General features: G+C 43.1%; 1 long non-coding RNA gene across 1 annotated transcript in view; it reads right to left on the reverse strand.

The window, feature by feature from the left end:
- LOC311234334 overlaps positions 1–17,994 on the reverse strand; it is a 54,679-nt gene that overhangs the window by 27,320 nt on the left and 9,365 nt on the right. Inside the window, exons 2-3 of the long non-coding RNA XR_014620092.1 lie at positions 8,358–8,522; positions 2,383–2,493 (exon numbers count right to left, since the gene is read on the reverse strand). This is a non-coding gene — a long non-coding RNA (uncharacterized lncRNA). The remainder of the gene's footprint in view (positions 1–2,382; positions 2,494–8,357; positions 8,523–17,994) is intronic.

Consider the following 17,994-nt stretch of genomic DNA (forward strand, 5'->3'; position numbering starts at 1 on the left):
GTTGATTTTGCAGAAGCATAAAGGTAATGTGTCTGCAACACCGTTGCTTTGTCGATGTTGTAGTTGCTTTGAAGTTTCTGTAGCATGCAGAGGCCTTTAGTCCACATTGCAGCCGGCTTGTGGGAGGCAAGAAACAGCGTTTGTGACAGGGGAGGGCTGAATTGGATGATACGAAATTGGGATGGAAGAAGAAGAAGAAGAAGAAGAAGAAGAAGAAGAAGAAGAAGAAGAAGAAGAAGAAGAAGAAGAAGAAGAAGAAGAAGAAGAAGAAGAAGAAGAAGAAGAAGAAGAAGAAGAAGAAGAAGAAGAAGAAGAAGAAGAAGAAGAAGAAGAAGAAGAAGAAGAAGAAGAAGAAGAAGAAGAAGAAGAAGAAGAAGAAGAAGAAGAAGAAGAAGAAGAAGAAGAAGAAGAAGAAGAAGAAGAAGAAGAAGAAGAAGAAGAAGAAGAAGAAGAAGAAGAAGAAGAAGAAGAAGAAGAAGAAGAAGAAGAAGAAGAAGAAGAAGAAGAAGAAGAAGAAGAAGAAGAAGAAGAAGAAGAAGAAGAAGAAGAAGAAGAAGAAGGAGAAGGAGAAGGAGAAGGAGAAGGAGAAGGAGAAGGGAACCGCGGCGGCGCGCGAGGGGCCGGAGCCACACACCGCGCTCAGGTTTTATGGCTCACGTTGTACCTCACTGCAAGCGTCAATAAACAGTGTTCACTGTTCAGTAGCCTATGTTGTCTGTGTTTCACTTTCAATAACGCTATAAGCTATATGCTATAAAGAATAGACTACAAAAAAAATTAAAAAAATGCATTCAAATTTTTTTTTTTTTGGTTACCGCAGCGGTTTGAATAGCTTCGCAAATTTGTGAGGTAAGGAAAAAATCAATACCGCGGCAGCCCTACTTATAGAGTTATTATTATATTATTTTAAAATGTATGCAATAAAATTTCTGTAAGTCTCGACGACATTGCAAATGAGGGTGACCTCAATTGTCCTTTTAGAATAAATAAAAGGTTTGAAATGAAATATTCAGCTTATGTCTGTGACTTTTGAAGTGCATGTGAGGCTGCTGGCTGGGCAGCAGGTGAGATGAAATTAGTTTTGTGTCTTCCCATGCACTCGCAAAGCATGTCGCATTTTAACTTGGACACTCAAAAAAATTACCGCAGTCTAGAGCCCTTCTTATTGTGCACAGCTACATCCTTCTCATCTCTGCTGTGTGTGTGCAACATTATATCTAATGGGTTGGCAATGTTATGTTATAGCTTGCCATTAGTTACTTAATCATGAAATCAATCCTATGAATCAAATACTCAATGTGATGTCACTGTCAAATAGTCCAACATGATATGTTACCTTATAAATATGCAGGGATATGTTTTTCGTTGTCGTTTTTTTTAATTCTTTTTACAACCTCCGACATTTAATTGTTGCTATATTTGTGGTCTATTAAATATGTGTCTGTCATCACAATCAACCAACTGCATTATACATAGAAATCACTATTTTGCCAGCACATAACGTTAGTTAACATTTGCTAAAATTCCATCTCTCGCTGAGGTATCTCTGACGGTTGACTCAGACTACCGATAGATAATGTTAATGTTACTCTTGTGGAAGATGAGCGATAGAGAGCTTTATCTTTCTGTCTGTAACGTTACTGTTTTAGGCCACCGCTACATATTAATGCGACGTGACTGTTATGAGTCAATAAATGTTATGATAAAGGAACATTTCTTACTTTGACTTCTCTGGTTGCCTGGTTGACACTGCTTGAAATGTTGTTTTTGATGAACGGGGCTAACTTTTTTATGTAGGCGGGCTCGTCTCTGCTACATTTTAATGTGCGGGCCAATCCCGAATCTGGGAACATGGAACGAAAGCACCTGCGCTCCCCTATAAATGTTTGTGCGTTCCATACAAGCTCTCGCCAGATGCACCAAGCTCCCGGTAGCCCCGCAAAAAACAACAACTTGAATACAAAAACATTTCATATATTTTATATTATTTCATCTCCCAACAGCCAGGCTGCCCCCCAAAAATCGTATACCTGTACAAATTAAAATTAAGACATTGTAAAGGCCTTAAGAATTATGAATTTAAGACTTTTAATACCCTGCAGATACCCTGTAGTAGGAGGTTTGCCCCCTGCTTAACAGCTTTTCTTGGGAAACCCTGATGTCTCAAACTTAAGTAGGTAAATGTGAACAGTAGGTTGTCTTATAAATGATAGAATGACAAGAGATAAAGATATAGAGAAACAGTCTTATAACTGATATAATGAGAAGAGATGAAGATATAGAGAAACAAAGTCTTATAAATGAGAGAATGACAAGATTAAAGATATAGAAAAACAAAAGTCTTATAAAATGTGAGAATGGTAGAAAGAGAAAGTAACATACCGATATCCTGGTCTGTGTCGTCCTCCTTCATCTCAAAGGAAATATCCCCGGGTGGGTCAAGTGTGCCCTCATCCTCTTCTGTTTTAATAATCGGTAGGTCGCTGGCTGAACCTGGGGCAGAGAGAGACGGTAACTAAGTATTTATAGTCTACTACTTTGTTTATTATGCTCATCCGAGTAATAATTTAAGATAAGATAATATGTACAGGTATAGGCAGGGTAATAGAAGAAATACATAAATATACAGTTGGAAATAAAATTGTATCTGAATATAAAAATAAAACAGAACAAAATAAACAGTGCAAACAAATGTACAGATGAGGATCATTTATATACGTTACAATAAATAGACAATACAATTTATTTATTTAATAATTATTTTTAAACAAAATGTTTTGTTTGTGTAAAAAAAGGTATATTAAAAACAGCATTACAAACTTCTGAGGAGACGCCAGAGACGGAACTTGATAAGACTCACACAATATGCAAGCTTTGCAAAACGACAAGTGAAGTATTTGGGGAATATTACACTATCACTGATACATGATCCACACTTTAATTGAGCCCAGGTATATCATCCTATCTCCTTTTTTACTCAGAAAGCGGTGCCAAGAGACAAAGAAAAGGGTTGCAGCAGCCATCAGTCATTTGTTACCTTCACTACTTACCGGTACTAACGTTTTATATCACTGATGACTGGTAGCTTGAGTCTTGTCTTCTACAAACTAGCATGAAAGCCACACAGGTGCAAATGTGAGACGTTTCATACCGTCACATATAAACTCACAACTAACAATACCGACCTGGTAATATGGATAATGCTGCTCACATGCTAGCTTCTACACAGCTTGGTAACGTGACAAACTCTGAAGCTGCCCTCCATGTCACGGGAGGATGAGGTGAATCAATGGATTCTTCTACTGCAGCCTCATCACAAATCATGTCCTTGAGCAGAAACAGAGACAGACTACTGTACTGGAGCTGCCACTAGGGCTGCTTGATTACGCAAACTTCTATTTTGATTATGATTTTGGCTTACCACGACGATGAAAACAAGATCATCTACATAAAAGGTTCAGTGTTTCCCCTGAAAAAAAAATCAGCAGCGGTGCTGTGCCTCTTTTTTACATTTTAAAGTTAAATGCATCAATCTGGTGCACTTTGAGAGCAAAATAAAGAGGCTAGATCTATGATGAACTTTGTGCTCAAAACACAAAATCGACTAGACTGCAGTGCTTTCTCCCTGCAGCCTTTTCCTCAGGTCAGTCTTTTACATTAAGCACCCCCCATAGCCGAAATGAAATGATTAAAAAAAAAATATATATATACCGTATATATATAATTATTATATATATATATTTTTTATAAAAGAAATGTAATAGTCTAGTACTCTAGTTCATAGCAGCGGCGGTCCTAATTCAGCAGCACCGCAGCTGAATGCATATAGGGGAAACACTGACGTTTCTGCAAGCAAGGAAGCACCTCCAATATGACAAAGCATTTGCTTCAACCCACGTGCACCATTTTCGTGTTGCGATACCCAACCCTACTGAAATAATTACGGTACTAAATGTTTTCACTGTGCTCCTAAATGTCTTAGTTTGCTCCTAAAATGTGCCATTTGTACTTTCTCATTTAGGAGTAGGCCATGTGCTCCTTGGGAAAAAGGTAAATGTCAAGCCCTGTGATGTTCTCAAATCAATGAGTAATCATGTTTAATAATCGTGATTTCAATTATCAAAATAATTGTGTTTATGATTTTTGTCATGATCGAGCAGCCCTAGCTGCCACCCCCCCAAGCTGAAGACTTGTGAGAACAATATGGAACAGCTCATTTGAGATGGCAGGCAAGGTTTACATTTGATTCTTGTGACTCCAAGAATCAAAATTCCTTTGGAGTACCACCTCTGACCAGCGTCATCTTTAGGACATATTTAAAATTGTTCACCCCTAGCACCATCTCCTACATACCAATTATGTTGGTAAGATGATCAGTAGAGTCCATGCTGTTCATACTGCATACTCACAACTCTGGCTAGTTAGACACAAAACTAATGTTATGTAATGCTGTTCATACTGGATACTAACAGCTCTGGCTAGTTAGACACAAAACGTTAGTTAACATTTACTAAAATTCCATCTCTCGCTGAGGTATCTTTGACGGTTGACTCAAACTACCGATAGATAACCTTAATGTTACTCTTGTGGAAGATGAGCGATAAAGAGCTTTATCTTTCTGCCTGTAACACAAAACTAACTGTTAGACAATAGACACAAAACGAATGTTATTATTAAGTAATGCTACTCATACTGGATACTCACAACTCTGGCTAGTTAAGACACAAAACGAATGTTAAGTAATGGGCCGGGCCACGCTTCAGTCTATTAAAAACCTGAAATAAGGGGCGCCCTCGTGGCGCATACCATAGTGCCTCGCGCACCTACGCGGCCGACCCGGGTTCGATCCCAGCACCCGACGTTATTTGTCGCATGTCCTCCCCACCTCTCCTCCCGTTCGCCCTCTCCTCTGTCGGTCCTGCGTGACCAAGAAAAGCTGTAAAAATGCTAAAAAAAATAAAAAATAAATAACTGAAATAAACACTATACTGCGCACACAACACTAAAATAAGTTTGTTTTTGAGTATGTTGTGTTTTACAGTGCTCCCATTCATTTCACATTAGTTTTGTAGGAGGAGCTTGGTATCAAGTATGAAGTACAGGGTATCTGCAGTTTTCAAAAAGTTAAATGGAAGACTTTTTAAGACCTCCAGTGGCAGCATTGTATTCAGCGTGCAAACCCTCTCTCTCAAAACCTATAAGGCATTTCTTCTACTTTGTTGTCCAAAAACTGTTAAAACTGTGGCAAAGGTGAAGGAAAGAGCATTCAGCAAGCTGTATGAGAGGTTGGACACCAAGGAAGGAGAAAAGAACCTATGTCAACTGGCTAGGCAGAGGAACCAGCAGGTCAGAGTGATAAAGGATAAGGAGGGCAAGACGCTGACCAGCGAGGACAGTGTGGTGAGAAGGTGGAAGGAGTACTTTGAAGAGCTGATGAATGAAGAAAAAGAGAGAGAGGACGGACAGTGTGGAGGCAGTGAACCAGGAAGTGCAACAGATCAGTAAGCAGGAAGTGAGGGCAGCTTTGAAGAGGATGAAGAGTGGGAAGGCGGTCGGCCCAGATGACATACCAGCAAAGGTCTGGAGATGCCTATGGCAGGTTTTTTTCTAGCACGATTGTTTAACAACATCTTGGAAAATGAGAAAATGCCAGAGGAGTGGAGGCAAAGTGTGCTAGTGCCGATTTTTAAGAGTAAGGGAGACGCACAGAGTTGCAGCAACTACAGGGGAATAAAGCTGATCAGCCACAGCATGAAGCTATGGAAAAGGATAGTGGAGGCTAGGTTAAGAGTAGAGGTGAGGATTAGTGAGCAGCAGTATGGGTTCATGCCAGGTAAAAGCACGACGCCCTTAGAATGCTAATGGAGAAGTATAGAGAAGGCCAGAGGGAGCTGCATTGCGTCTTTGTAGACCTAGAGAAGGCGTATGACAGGGTACCAAGAGAGGAGGTGTGGTACTGTATGAGAAAGTCAGGAGTGGTGGAAAAGTATGTGAGAGTAGTACAGGACTTGTATGAGGGCAGTGCGACTGTGGTGAGGTGTGCAGTGGGAGTGACTGAGGGGTTCAAGGTCGGGGTAGGACTGCACCAAGGGTCGGCCCTCAGTCCATTCTTATTTGCAAGAGTGATGGACAGGCTGACAGACGAGGTCAGGCAGGAGTGGACCATGATGTTCGCACTTCGCAGATGACATCGCGATCTGTAGTGGGAGCAGGTGGAAGAGAACCTGGAGAAGTGGAGGCATGCACTGGAGAGAAGAGGGGTGAAAGTGAGCAGAGGCAAGACCGAGTACAACATGTGTGTGAATGGGAAGGAAGACAGAGGGGTGGTGAAGATGCAAGGAGTAGAGGTACCAAAAGTGGACGAGTTTAAATACTTGGGGTCAACTGTCCAAAGAAATGGGGACTGTGGTAGGGAGGTGAAGAAGAGAGTGCAGGCCGGGTGGTGCGGGTGGAGATGGATGACAGGGGTGATCTGCAATAGAAGTGTACCAGCAAGGGTAAAAGGAAAGGTCTACAGCAGGGTAGCGAGACCAGCTATGCTGTATGGTCTAGAAATGGTGGCACTGACCAACAAGCAGGTGGCGGAGCTGGAGGTGGCAGAGATGAAGATGCTAAGGTTCTCTCTGGGAGTAACAAGGTTGGACAAAATAAAAAATGCCTACATCAGAGGAACGGCCCATGTTGAGCAGTTCGGGCAGAAAGTGAGAGAGGCAAGACAGATGGTTTGGACATGTGCGGAGGAGGGAGGTGGGGTACATCGGGAGGAGGATGCTGGAGATGGAGCTGCCAGGAAAGAGGAGGGGAAGGCCCAAGAGGAGGTTTATGGACACAGTGAAGGAGGACATGCAGGCAGCAGGCGTGACGAAGGACGACGCAGAGGACAGGAACAGATGGAAAGGGATGATCCACTGTGGCGACCCCTGACGGGAAAAGCCAAAAGAAAAAGATATAATAACATATTGCTAATATCAATAACTGACTGAAAAGCTGTTCCCTAGCAACACAATTCCAGTGAAACCATCTATACTGTGGGTATTTATAATGAGTAAATATGCATATTGTCCGTTCAAAATGATCAGTAGGGCAAAATGACTAACTGGTTGAATTAAATATCGAAATATGTTTATTAATGTGAACAAATATGTGTCCTTAATGATATTAATCACTACAATAGTCTTACAGCCAGAGTCTGTAATGAACAAAGGGCTCCTCTAGGCCTACTTTTCACAATAGTGTATTGTGCTACCTGTACGAGTGTGGCTTCCGTGGTTGGGTTGGCCATGTTGAGACTATATCAAGGTAGAAGTAATTTAGAACATGGTTGTATTATGGTGGTTCTCTGTTTCATAGTTTATACATAGCTTTTAAATAAATAGATGACAAAATAAGAACATTTAGCCTAAAGGCAGTCGGTTGTCATAATAAATCTAGTCAACTTCCTCTTGTTGAAATGGACCTACTTTTTACAGATTGTCCTTTGCCCAAATATTGGTACCGTTAAGACCATTTTCTACCTGGCAATATTTCAGACACACTGGGGCGACAGTGGCTCAGGAGCCGTAGAGGGCTCATCTGGTAATCAGAAGGTTCCCGGTTTGATTCCCGCTCCCGGCAGTGTGTCGAAGTTTTCCTTGAGCAAGACACTTAACCCCTAACTGGTCCCGGTGAGCACTGAGCAGGTTGGCACCTTGCATGGCACCTCTGCTGTCGGTGTGTGACTGTATGGGTGAATGGGTGAATGTGAGGCATAAATTGTAAAGCGCTTTGGATAAAAAGCACTATATAAATGCAGTCCATTTACCATTTAGCCTCCATTGTTCCTCGCATTTATATTCTGAATAGGGAATGAATGAGGGACAGTGCGATGCGAATCAGCAGTTCAAGTGATGGTTGCAATGACACTTGTTAACTATCATGAATGAGACTTGGTCTGAAATACAGGCGATTAACAGGAGAAATGGCTATATGAGCACATAGGGAGAGCCATCGGTCAGGGTGTTTGCAGGTTAGCTAACTAGCCATCTCTCTATACCATCCATACAAATGCAGACGCAACAGCCAATCACGGGAGAGTGGACAGAGATAAAGGTCAACATCTGAGAACACAAATAGCAAACACCAAAGACTAACGTGATATAAAGGTTTTACTTATCGATTTCACCTAAATATTATTTTCCAGGCATTTGGCGCTTGCCATTCATTTTAGACCCTGCTTATAGCATTCAATAAATACATATTTAAGACCTTATCAAACAGAGGACTATTTAATGCTTTTAAGTCTTTAATTAGTCAAAGTGAATTTTAAAACTCTTTATGGACCAGCAGCCACTTGTTACACAGAAATAAACTTAACTTACAGATGTCCTGATCATCTGTGGGCTCCTCCTTCAGTCTGGTGGAAATGTCCCTGGGTGGGTCAGGAAAGTCCAGAGTCTCTTCTTTGATGTTCAGTATAAAGTCTTGTGGGTCTCTGGGTTCCTCCTTCAGTCTAGTAGTGGAATCATCCATGTCTCTGGGTAGATCTGGGGGGGAAATAACCCATTACTTTACCAACTGCAGTTTGAAACTTCACTTGTGTGCACCTATATGATGACAATATAATGTTTTGGTATAGTCAAAAGGCAGACAGGGTTTAATTACCTTCACCAAGGAAATTAAAAATATAGTTTTGCCCGGTGTGTGTGTGTGTTGCACCCACCTGCCCACCATCTGCAGTTCATGCTACAGCAACGTAATGTAATCTGCAAACAACATAAAAGGTATGAATTTGCGCTACGGTATGGATTTTGACTATATTTTCATACCTTGTGACCGGTAGACTAGAACAGCTACAGCAGTAGCAATGACGTTAACGCTACTTGATGATTCACTCAACGTTTGCAGTGGTTGCATAGTGTTTAATTGTACCGAGTTTTTCTCCACTTGCTCACGGACCTTGCCATATAGTTTGGGCATTTCAATTTGGCTAAGGAGGCGAGTAGCCTCCAGCTGCAGCCCCGGAGATGTTCTCTCACGGGCAACTTCCGCCAGCCACACGACATTTCTGCCGCTGACAGGACACACGCTGATTGGCGGAAAGTACGGAAGTATCTCGAAGTACGTCTAACGTATCTCGAAGTACGTCTGACGTATCTTCAGACGTACCAGCTAATGGGGATCCGTAATAAAATCAAATCGCTTAGATCAATAACACTTGTGTTACCTAAAAGCTGTAAATAGTTATGTAATGCCATTAGATTTTAAACGCATTTTAGCATTACAACCCAATAACTGAACTATGTTTGTATTTGTTACACCTTATCCTCAGTATTTTGAGACACTGGGTAACACCATTAACCTCTCATCTAGGGACATCTATGGATCTCAGGTATGGACAAATCCATTATTGGAATACAGGTAGGTACAGAGCAAACGCTGTCTGATTGACAGGACTCCCTGGAAGAAGAGATCTTGTATCTCAATGGGACATTCCTGGATAAATAAAGGATAAATAAATTGATTGATTGAAAACTTTATTAACAGATTGCAGAATGGGTACAGTACAGTACAGCTCAATACATACAATTGTTAAGGGGATGCAGACCAGAGAAAGACTTTCGACTTGTTTACATCAGGGTCCCCCATTTTCAATTCATCATATCATATATGACACACACACGACATACAGATAGACAGTACTGCTACATCTATACATTTATGACATACCAGATTTGCAAATACAGTATTGTTTGTGATACAAAAAGAGTCCAGAAAAGAGAGTATATACATTTGACGTAGAAACTGTACATTGGAGGAGGTTGGGTAGGTGGGGGGGGGACTGTACATTGGAGGTGGTTGGGGGGGGGGGGGGGGGGTCGGGTAGGAGGGGTGGGTGGGTGGGGGACAAGCAGGCATGCGTTCTTCATGGGACGGGGTTGCAACCCCAGATAAGTACTCGCTATTTGCATATCAATAGCGCCGGTCGTCAGGTGTGTTAAATACGTTCTCAGATACATTCACACCTAACTTGTTGTGAATGCCATGTGTTACATTCCATTCGTAGAGGCAATTAGGCACCGTCTTTAGTCTGTGCTCAAGCGAGGGGACATTAAATGCGCATTCGCGGGAGCGCGCGCACCGTGCATGCATTAGGTATAATAATAATAATTTATAATTTAGGACCTGCTCAGAGGTCATCAATCGGCACACATGCGATGCATGCATGCAATTCGTATCTGCGATTAACCCATCCCGTCGTCCTTCCCCCCCAAGGGCAGCCGGGAGCAGACAGGCGTCAACGTGAGCCGCGCCAGGGGACCAATCCAAGTGCTCCTGTCCGTCTTCGTCAAGGACGCCACAGCGTTAGCGATCTATTGTTGTGCATGTTTTTCCATTGGGTTTATCTTATCGGGGGGGAAACCCTTGCGAGCACGGGGAGAACATGCAAACTCCACACAGAAAGGCCTGGGAGATACCCCACCTGGGTAACTGGCATCATGGAAACCTGGTCCCCAAGCGGGAATCGAACCCTGGACCTTCTTGCTGTGAGGCGACAGTGTTAACCACTACACCACCGTGCCGCAACCCCAGATGATTTCAATAACGCACCACTGTGTACAAGCAAAACTGTACATTGGAATATTGACAACCATACTTGGTCATTTACTGTACATTGGAGGGGGTTGGGTTACAACACAGGAGCAGAGTACAGTACAGGAATGATAAACAGTCTAAATGGGTTTTAACATTTTAGTTTATTTCATGCGGATATGATCTGTAATACCTGATCGGTACAATATCTACTAACCTGATCAATACAAGCCCCCCCCCCCCTCTCATGGAACAAGGAACTCTTCAATCAATCACTCTCAACAACCGCACGTCAGCGCAGACGTACTTGCTTTTGACGTTCAATTAACGTTCGCTAACGGACGTAGAGAAACGTCAGATGTACTTCGAGATACGTCAGACGTACTTAGAGATACTTCCGTACTTTCCGCCAATCAGCGCGTGTCCTGTCAGCGGCAGAAATGTCGTGTGGCTGGCGGAAGTTGCCCGTGAGAGAACATCTCCGGGGATGCAGCTGGACCGTGTCTCTACATTTCGTAGCCGCATTTCTGCAGACCCCTCTCTGATTGGTTGAACTCCATTTCTGCAGACCCCTCTCTGATTGGTTGAGCGAAGCCCCTCTATGATTGGTTGAGCGTCATGTGAGCGAAGCCTCTCTCTGATTGGTTTAGCTCGTCACGCGGTAAAAGGCGGATGTAATGTTATCATATCAAGAAGATAAGCAGAAATGTACTACCAGATTCGCGTATAACGTTATTTATTTCCCGTGACTTCGCGGTTTATTCATAACGTTATGCACATTTCACAACACAATGTTATGGCGTAATCAATACTTCCATGCGTATAAATTGCGTTCGCGACCTCCATGTTTTGGGGCTATTCATCAGAAAACTCGGATCCGGGATTCGGCTCCCATCCGTCGGGCAACAACTGTGGGTTTTCAGCCTCTCTCTCTGGAGCTTAATGGAGTTTCGACTCCTGGCTAGAGGAGCTTGTTGCGGCTCATGCGCATGCGCACGCTCGGCCAATCAGAGAGGGGTCTGCAGAAATGGCCTCAACCAATCAGAGAGGGGTCTGCAGAAATGCGGCTACGAATTGTAAAGACGCAGCTGGACCCTATTGAAGGAGGCTGAGAGGAGACTTGCTTTAGCGCAGCAACAGGCTAACGTTATCGTTTAAGCTAACGTTCTAATGTGACTCCGCGGCACCAGTTTAATTAGTGAGGAAAGGGGGGGGGGGGTTATATTGACGAGGCTTGACAACAGAGGTTCAAAGATAACTTCACATTTATTGGCTATTTGTTTCTTTATATCGCTTTATCCATCGGGCTGCTCTCGTTTCCAACTCTATGTGTTGACAATGACATCCTGGTGTGACATCATCAACTACGGCAACTTAGGACGCTCAAACCTCAAACTCAAACCTATTACATCACGCTCTCTCTCTACGTTGTCAAACATGTATTGTGTTTGAGTTGTTTGAGGGAAAGAAACCTCCTGTCCTGCAGTAGTTTTTATTTTCACTTTGTGCCGCTTGATTTGATTGTATTTCATGAAAAAAGTGTTTTTCAGAGATGGAAGTAACTTGAGAAAAGGTTTAGCATTTTTCTATTGCAGTTTTGCACAATAAATGTTCTTAAAATACCTCTGTACTATGTGAAATATGTCGTAGTAATACAAGAGTACAGTAATAGCTGCCAGTGTTTACCCCTTCAGAAGCATTTATAGACATTTTAAGATAAATGAATATACCGTGATATATACTGTTACCATCTATGCTTCAAATTATAACGTGATATAAATTTTAGACTATCGTCCAGCCCTACAACGCTCTCTGCAACATTTGTAACGCGATGTGCAAAGCAGGGAAGGGTAATACAAGCAACTTGAGGAAACACTTGGTCAAACACAGCATCTTTTTGAAAGCTGAAGATTGTAGCATCTTTGATGCAAAGAAATGCAAGCCTAATGAGCCTCTCTCTTTGGGTGTTTGCAATTCATGGGGACTGGGGAGCAGGCACGTGTCGTGCACACATAGAGGCCAAGGGGTGCTTGAGCACCTGCCTTTTTGAGCCTCATCAAAAAAGTGCCCCTATTGAAAAAATAAATAAATAAAAAAAGAAAATTACCGTTACGCATATAGACTGCCCTTCCAACTGAAAAATGTCAGGATAGAATCAAAATATTAGGTAAAGAGAGAGAGATGCCCCATATTCCATTGCAGTTTGCACGGACTCCTCAGCGTGCCTCTCCGCGGACCTATATATTTTATGCATAGCGTGGGTGGTGATGATGATGATGATAGAAACCGCTGTGGCGCATACAGTTGAATGCTGGTATTACACTCATTGAGGGACACGAAGAAGTCAAGTCCGATGGGATTTGGGAATCTCAAATACAAATCGGGATTGGAATAAAAAATTCAAATTTATATTAAACAATACAGAATATACAGCACTTCTTGGGGTATGTAGGGTAAGCACTTATTCCCTCCCCCCTGAACATTTATGGAGATGTATGGGCCTTTTAAGTCAGTGATAAAAGTGTCTTTCAAGAATAAGTGAGCTCCTGCACTGATTATTATAGTTCAATATTCAATATTTGATCACCAAAACCCCCCAAAAAGCATAAAAAGGGGGCCCCCGCCCGAAAAGGGCCCTTAAAAATCGCGCTTGCGCGCTCGGTTAATATATACACACAAGTGTAGTGCCCTTTTCAGCCTTTGAGCACCTGGCCCTCTAAAGTCCTGTGCACGTCCCTGCTGGGGAGTATATGTCTCTGATATCTTGGTAGTGGGCAGGTTGTTAGAAAGTGTAGCTCAGTTTCCACATCTGCTCTGTCTGACATGGCTGTTAGCCTAGCCACAGAGCGTCTTTAGAGGAGAGGAGATTGAATCCGGGACACAACGGTTACGGGACACTGGCTCTGTTCATGGTCACGAATGGATTCCAGCTTCATTTATTTACTACAGATGACAAACGTGTTGTTTCTGTTTTTCTTTTTTACATACTTGCCCCACACGGAACAACTCATCACTACAGCCCAGCATCATATTACTGTATGACGTAAGTAGCCTAATGTTTGCCTAATGTTGGCCACTTAGAATGGCCGCTACATTAGATAGGCTATGCAACATGCACTATTGGGCTTAACGCTATCCCAGTGATCGTGGGGACTGGGGGAAGCTACTAGGGGTGGGAATCACCAGTTTCATCACGATACAATACGATATCGATTCTTTGGACAACGATACGATATTATCCGATATCACACAGTCTGCCACGATACGATACGATACGATTCGATTCAGGTGCCTGCGATCGATATGAGACGATATTATATGCCCATTTAACACAATCAACAAACAAAAAAGGCAATGGAAATATCATTTGACATTTTTATTATTGAGCTCTTCCAGACATTTAAATGAAAAACAATCTATTGTTTTTAATACAAATAGACCTCCTGTTCACTGTTTTTGGTTTGTTTATCTTTTTTTTTTCAATATTAATATCCTATTCACTGTCTGTCACAGAGCTGTATTTTGGCTGGAAAAGGCATATTGGGAGTCCGAAGGTGCAGTACCGGCCAGATCCTGTTAGTGGGGCTATCCCGAGAATGCACCCTCCTTCCCAGTCCCCACTTCTCTCTGCCTATGGCTCTGGGTTAGCTTGTTAGCTTACGCTAACGTAACGTTATCTTTGATCTTTAACGCGACGTGGGCATAATCGAGTGGCGAGGATTGCAAAGCAGGTTAGATGCATTGGACCCGTTGCGGAATAAAACAGCAGGGACATGTTTTGGGTCACAGAATAGGCACACTAGTCTTGCTCTAGTGACGCTCTAGACGCTACTGCTGTGTGCTGTTGATCCGAGCCGAGCGGATACCAGACATGGGATTTTCAAAATAAGAGATATGAATTGATCTTTTTACGTTGCATCGATCCTATTTGATTATTGATAATAGATCGATATATCGATCTGGATCGATGTATCGTCCCACCCCTAGAAGCTACATGACATTGTGTACTCCATGTTTAACTGAAATGTGCATTTCTCTCACTTTTCTCACTCCTTGCTGGTTGTTCCAACATTCAGAATCATTACTCATTACCTGTTACCTGCATCACTTACATTTACACTAGGGATGCACGATAATTATCGGGTCGATAATTATCGGGCCGATATCAGCAATTATGACGTCATCTCGATAAACCTGATAAAAGTATTGATAGCTCCGATAAAAATAATAATAAAAAAAAAAAAATTACCTTTTTCTTTTCATGTCAACGTTCACACGCACAATATATGCTTACTTAGTGTAGGATCCTGAATATTCTGCTAAGTATTCAGAAGTGCTGACTAACTGTTACTTCCCCTGTGTGTGTATAAAGTGTGATAAACAGTGTTCCTTTTGATATCTCGCCCGGACTACTAATGATGCGAGGTGCTACTCTTTCTCCGGCTTCGATATGGATCACTAACATAACATTGAAGCATCTTTCTCCCTTTCTGGAGTGGTCCTATAGTGGGATCAGTTGCGGTTGCCAGCAGGGGGCAGTGGTGGCAGGTGGAGCGGAGGAGAGAGAAGCAACGAGCAAGAGATGATTACCTGGAGGGCGGAGCACCAGGAAGTCCTCTTTGACAGTGAACTCGGACATGAACGGTCGCAACGGGTGTGTGCTCAGGAAGAGCCCCGTTGGAAGAGTGATGTTGAAGAGCCCCGTTGGAGAGAGACGCGTGATAGAGAGTACTTGCTAGATAACGTGTTATCCTAGAAGTACAAGCGATAGTGCAGTGTGTGAGTAAGCGATACGGAAAGAAGGACCAACGTCCATAGATAACGTGTTATAGTAGCAGTGTGTGCGGTGTATTAGCATGCTGCTAACGGCTATATTGACTCAAGTATACTACCGGGCGCGCGGCGCTGAAGACCGGTGGTGCATACAGCCACGTTGCGTTAGTAGTACAGACGATAGCAGGAGGGTTCACTAAGACCCACAGTTTAGCTGTGTTTAAGGTAGCCAAACAGTTTAGAGCGCGCCAGCCCAGACAGCAGCCCGCAGTGGACGTCTCATCGACGCTGCAGAGGACACCTCTCCCCACCAGCAGAGGTCACCACAACACAGCACGCTCCTCCAGTTTCACCACTGCTTATGCTTTCTACCCCAGGCCGCTGGCTGTGCTCGCGGGATCGCCCGACGCCATCTTGTCACCCGGACGAGAGGTGATGAGAGTGGGTCCGCCATCTTGGCTAAGTACAACAGTACCTTGTGTGCCCACCACAGTATCCATTCGAGCAAACATTAACGACCAGTGTCTAGGGGTACCCCAAACATTATAAGCCGGCTTTAGAGTAGGTTTTATTTGGTAACGTGTAGGGATGCCCCGATCACGTTTTTTGCCACCGATACCGATCACCGATCGTCGTGAGCCATATCGGCCGATACCGATCCGATACCGATCGTTTTTGATTAAAAAGAAATTAAAAATTATTTTATATAAAAAGTTTTTTTTTTTTAATAAAATATATATATTATATAATTAGACTTGTACTTGTATTATCTGCGAGACATCGCCACCACGCAACAAGTCAAAATGCTCGCTATCTGCAAACAGCTCCACTGTCTGTGTGTACTCTAGTAGCCCTAGCTCCAAAAAGGATTCTCCGGCGCTGCAGCGGGACCCTATTGCCTTGGTAACGTTATGCTTTGGTCATTTCACATTCAGCAAGCCCTCAGCTCGAATACGCATTCAATCAATGTTATAAGACATTGATATCAGGAGCTACTGCTAGCCGGCTAGATGACATTAAGACAACTATTTAGTTCAATCGGACATTTCGTTTTGAACCGTGAACTAACGTCAGCTAACGCAAGCTAACGGAGATATCAACATGGGCTACTAGACTTCCTGGGGCATTTGTTTATACAAATCGCATATTTATACTGATTATCGGCCGATAACGATCGGTGGCCGATCGATCGGGGCATCCCTAGTAACGTGGGCCCACATTTAAATGATTTATTTTGTATTTGTGCATTACTGTGACGTTCTTGAATTCCCATTGAACTACTTACCTTGTGCCTGGGTCTCCCCTAATCCAAGCAGGGTTTATTATTAATGTATTGAGCACGAGGTGCCTATGTGGGGAATAGTGTTCCCCTACACAGGGCTGTACAGTGCGACGAGCTCGTCGCAAATTGCCCCTTTAATTGGCCGTTGCGATTGGTAAATAATATTTGGGGGCGGGCTTGCGAGTAGGGATTTCAAGCCTTGCATTCGCATTTCACTCCTAAATTATCCAAGCCGTGTGATGACGCCACTCACGCGAGCTGAGCACTCAGGTATGAGAGTGGGGAAAATCGATTGAGCACTCTTTAGCTATGCCTATGAAGAAAAGTAAAGTTAGTATTGCTTCATATTTTCGACGCGTTCCACCTCCTAGTGAGCCGTCGAATGAAAATGTGACCGTCGAGAACATTGAGCCAGCAGTGGCAGTAGCCACCACCGCAGACCTGCCTTTGTACTAGGGTTGGATGCAGTTCCCTGTTGGTCAGTCTGTGTCTGTTATTCCATCTTCTTCTGCTCTGTTTAACGTTATACACTTCAAATAGTGCAGCATGTTTGAGAGTGCTCCCTTGACTGAGAGGATGGCTAGAGGATGGCCGGAACCACGAGAACTTTTATTAAACATTCTATTAAACATTCTGATATTTCCGCGGGTCTCGTGCAGTGGTCTCGTGCCACTGTCAACTAAAGCGAGCACTCGGAAGACACGCACCGTTTGACAGTGATATGCGCACTGACAGTCGGCGCAGTTGACATTTTCCAAGTGGGGGAAAATAAATCCTCTTCGTCCCGACTGTGTCCCGGCCCCGTGGAGGATTTTTCTTCATCCCAAATACATATTTTATTTCCCCTGGGACGACGGGACGGTGTTAGTCTCAAGCCCTGTCGTCGTATACCATTATCGATCCCCAGGTACTGGTTCAAATGTGAACGGTACCCAACCCTAACTGTTCAAAACGAAACGTCCCATTAAACTAAATAGTTCAGATAGCTCCTGATATCAATGTCTTATAACACTGAGTCGATGCGTATTCGAGCTGAGGGCACGCTGAATATAGTCAATAGGTTCCAGCTGCAGCGCCGGAGAATCCTGGCCGTAGCTGGAGGCTACAGTATAGGGTCCAGCTGCAGCTCCGGAGAATCCTGGCCGTACGTAGCTGGAGGCTACTCGAGTACACACAGACAGTGGAGCTGGTTGCATATAGCGAGCATTTTGACTTGTTGCGTGGTGGCGATGTCTCGCAAATAATACAACTACAAGTATGATTATATAATATATATATTTTATTAAAAAAAAATATATAAAATTATTTTTTTTATTTATTTTTAAATCAAAAACAATCGATATAAATAATGGTAAAATTGTTATTTAAAA

Source organism: Notolepis coatsorum (genome assembly GCF_963971535.1).
Source record: "Notolepis coatsorum genome assembly, chromosome: 1".
In the NCBI taxonomy this organism is placed as follows: Eukaryota; Metazoa; Chordata; class Actinopteri; order Aulopiformes; family Paralepididae; genus Notolepis; species Notolepis coatsorum.